General features: G+C 40.3%; 1 pseudogene; it reads right to left on the reverse strand.

Annotated features, from left to right (window-relative positions):
- Nucleotides 1-2768: 2768 nt before the first annotated feature.
- LOC119237850 (protein CEBPZOS-like) lies at nt 2769-2997 on the reverse strand (annotated as a pseudogene).
- Between the last annotated feature and the right edge of the window lie 1286 nt (nt 2998-4283).

The raw sequence follows: 4283 nt of genomic DNA on the forward strand, positions 1-4283 counted from the left end.
AAAGGCAGATAGACTGAAGTCCACTGCTGAGGGAAGCAGCGGGCAAGCCAGGAGAGGTCTGCTGCACCATGTGGGTTGCCCCCTGGCAGGCCGGGGATCGAACTCATGCTGCAGAGGCTGTGGTGAGCTTCATAGGTTGCGTCTTAACCCCTGAGCCACCAGGGAGGCCCCTAAACCAGACTTTTGACTAAAACAGGTAGTCAGGGACAAAGATGGACACTGTAGAACGATCAAGGGAATGATTCACCAAGAAGACATACCTGTTATTAATATTTACACACCTAATGAAAGAGCACCTAGTTACACAAAGCAACAATTAACAGACTAAAACAGCATAGCAACAAAAATACAATCATTGCTGGAGAACTCAATGCGCCACTGACACGAAGACAGAAAATTAGCAAAGAAATAAAGACCTTAAATGAAGTTTTCAGAACAGTTGGATTTATTTATTATTTTCATAATCACAGTTTTATTTATTTATTTATTTATTTATTTATTTATTTATTTATTTATTTATTATAGGAGCTTTCCATCCTAAAAGAAATGAACTCACTACTCTTCTGGTGAACATGGAACATTCTCAAGAATACTAGGACATTTTCTCAGAAAATACACAAAAAGACAAATGATATGTAGCATCTTTATAAATCTAGAAATTAACCAAAAGGAATCCTGGAATTAACCAAAACATGTGGAGAATGGGGAAAAAAAAGCAAACACCCAAACACTTCTGAGTTTCTCCCAAGCCAAAAAAGAAATCAAAGGAGACACCAAAGAGCATCTAGAGACCGATGAAAGTGGGAGACAAGCAACCAGACTCTATGGGATGCTCTAAAAGCAGTACTACGTGGAAAGTTTATAGTAACACGAGCACACATTAAAAAAAGACAGAAAAACTCAAAAGTTGAACCCTGTAGCTGAAGGAACTAAGTTGAGCAAAACCACCCCCCCCCAAAAAACAAACAAACAAACAAAAAAAACCAGTAGAAGGAGACAAGAGAACATCAAGCAGAAATAAATGAAATAGAAAACAAAAAGGCAGTCCAAAAGATCAGTGAAACCAAGAAAGAGCTGGTTCTTTGAAAAAGTAAACAAGATCGGCAAGACATTAGCTAGGCTTACGAGGAAAAGAAGAAAGAAAATCCAAAGTAACAGAAACAGAAATGAAAGAGTTGAAATACAAAATATATTGCAGAAGTACATGGGACGATAAAAACCTATTACAAAAGTCTCTATGCAAACAAAACGGGCAACCCAGAAGAAGTGGAAAAATTTGTAGACCCATGCAACCGTCCAAGATTTCACCAGGATGAAATAGAGAGCATTAAACAGTCCAATCACAAGTGCTAATTGAAAGAGTAGTAAAAAGTCTCCCAAACAACAAAAGCCTACACCAGAGGGTTTCACCGGTGAATTCTACCAAGCTTTCAAAGACGGTCCAACACCTATCCTACTGAAACTCTTCCAAGAAATCAAAGAGGGAGGAAACATCTCCAAGACATTCTACGATTCTGCCAACCCAAAGAAAGACAGTAGAAGAGAGGAAAACTACAGACCCATATCCCTGATCAGCTTTGGTGCAAAAATCCTCAACATAGTCCTAGCAAATTGAACACAGCAACATATCAAGAGACTCATCCACCAAGTAGGCTTCATCCCAGAGGTGCACGGCTGGTTCAACATATGCAAAAAGTCAGTGTCATTCACCAGATCAACAAAAAGGGACCAAAAAAAAGCACATGATCATTTCAGTAGACGCCAGAAAAACATTTGACAAGATCCAACATCCATTTAGGATAAAAACACTCAAAAAATGGGAATAAGTCAAACTTATCTAACATTCTAAAAACCACATCATGACAGACCCACGGCCAACATCATACTCAATGGTGAGAAGTTGAATGTATTCCCACTAAGATCAGGTACAAGACAGGGAAGTCCACCGTCACCCGCTGTTATTCAACATAGCACTGGAAGTCCAAGCTGAAGCAAGCAGGTAAGAAAAAGGCATAAAAGGAATACACATTGGGAAAGAAGAATTCAAACTGTCACTGTTTGCAGAAGACATGTTCATATACTTTGAGAAACCTAAAGGCTCTTCTGGAAATATTAAAGTGGCAGGATACGAAATCAGCACACAAAAATCAGTGACATTTTTCGATTCAAACAATGGAATACAGTCCTGTTTACAGTCACTCCAAAAAAATGAAATACCCAGGAGTAAACTGAACAAAGTAGGGGAAGCACCTGTAGATTGAAAACTATTAAACCTGTTGAAGGAAATAAAAGAAGCCATAAAGAAATGGAAAGACATCCATGTTCTTGGGTTAGTAGGGGTAAAATCATTAACATGGCGATATTACCCAAGGCTTTTTACAGATTCAATACAATATGTACCAGAGACTTTTTTCAAGGAAATAGAACAAACAATTATAAAATTTACAGAGCCTATTTAAAGGCTCTGAATAGCTAAACCATTTCTTTTTTTCCCCCTAATTTGAAATGTTTATTCAGAATTACAAATAAGTTTTTAAGGAGAAACACTTTATTTCGAGTAGCATAAACATAAACTCATTAGTAACAAAACAAGCATACATTCAACCAATTTGTTCACAGTCCAAAAGATAAAACTTCTGACTTTGCTGAAATTTACACTTTACCTTAAATTATTCCAAAATCCATCCATGTCAACTTTGGGATTTTAATCTTGCCTGATTCTGTGAAATAGGGTAAACTTTTATTAGTGGCCAAATTCATAATTTTACCGTTCAGCCATTTTTCTTGATCTCGCTAGAATTCCATACATTCCCAACTGCTCAATGGACTTGTAATAAACTTCCAAGATAAGGGAAATTTTTTGTCCATTGTTTGCCTGAAATCTTGGCTTGTGTTCATCTTATTCAACAAAAGGTAAACTGCAAGAACACTTGCAAGTTCTGCTACTAAACCTCCTTTAAAGATCCTCTCTGCCAATGGTTGCACAGTGCAAGCCATCCCGTGGTGTGGACAGGTTATCACATATCTTGACTTCAAACTGCATCACACAGCAACAGTAATCACAACAGTGTGGTACTGGAGCAAAAACAGAAACGCAGATGATGGAGTGGAATTGGAAGCCCAGAGATGTGGCCATTTAACCTTGACAAAGGAGCTATAGCCATACAATGGAGAAAAGTACCCTCTTTTTTTTTTTTTTTTTTTAAAGATTTATTTATTTATACAAGCACTGGGTACAGTCAGAAGCGCGGGAGGGTGAGAGAATTCACCAGAGCCAGAGTGGGGAGCGAAACAGGCAGACTGATGAAGCACACTGCTGAGGGGGGCAGCGGGCGTGGCAGGAGAGGTCTGCGCACCACGTGGGACCCTCGCCGGTGGCCTGGGTGGGGGGTGAACCGGCGCTGCAGAGGCTGTGGGCGGCTTCGCAGCCCAGCGCTCAACCGCTGTGCCACCAGGGGAGGCCCAGAAAAGTACCCTCTTTAATAAATGGTTTTGGGAAACATGGAAGCCACTTGCAAAAAAACTGAAACAAGACCCACGTTAACTCCATACAAAAAATAATAATAATAATAATTCACAAAAATTAATTCAAAGTGGATTAAAGATCTGGATATAAGATCCAAAACCATAAAGATTGGCTCTGAAATCTATGAAAGACTACACAGAGGGCACATTACAGAAAATCTACCACAAAGTTCTATCTGGGGACTCAACCCCAGCAGCAAGGGAAACGAAAGTGAAAAGAAACAAGTGGGACTACCTCAAAATTAAAAGCTTCAGTAGCTCAAAAGAAACCCTCTCCCAGGGCCTTCCCCGTGGCGCAGCGGTTGAGCGCTGGGTTGCGAAGCTACCAGCCTCTGCAGCACCGGCTCGATCCCTGGCTGCTCCCCGGCCATCAGAGGACGGTCCCACATGGCGCGCAGACCTCTCCTGCCGCCCTCTGCTCCCCTGAGCAGTGTACTTCGGTCCTTCTGCCTGCTCTTCTCCCCGCTCTGGCTCTGGTGAATTCTCTCACCCTCCCGCGCTTCTGACTGTACCCAGTGCATGTATTAAAAAAAAATAAATAAATAAATAAAACATGCCTCTATTAAAAAAAAAAAAAAAAAAAAAGAAACCCTCTCCCAAACAAAATGGCAATCTACAGAATGGCAAAAAAATATTTGCACACCACCATCTGACAAGGGGCTAATCTCCAAATTTACAAAGTACTGATTCAATCCAGCAACAAAGAAACAATCAAAAATGGTGGACACTTTTCTAAGGAAGACATTCAGATGGCCCAC

Source organism: Talpa occidentalis, unplaced genomic scaffold, assembly GCF_014898055.3.
Source record: "Talpa occidentalis isolate TD23 unplaced genomic scaffold, MPIMG_talOcc4v2.1 talOcc4.1040, whole genome shotgun sequence".
Lineage (NCBI taxonomy): Eukaryota > Metazoa > Chordata > Mammalia > Eulipotyphla > Talpidae > Talpa > Talpa occidentalis.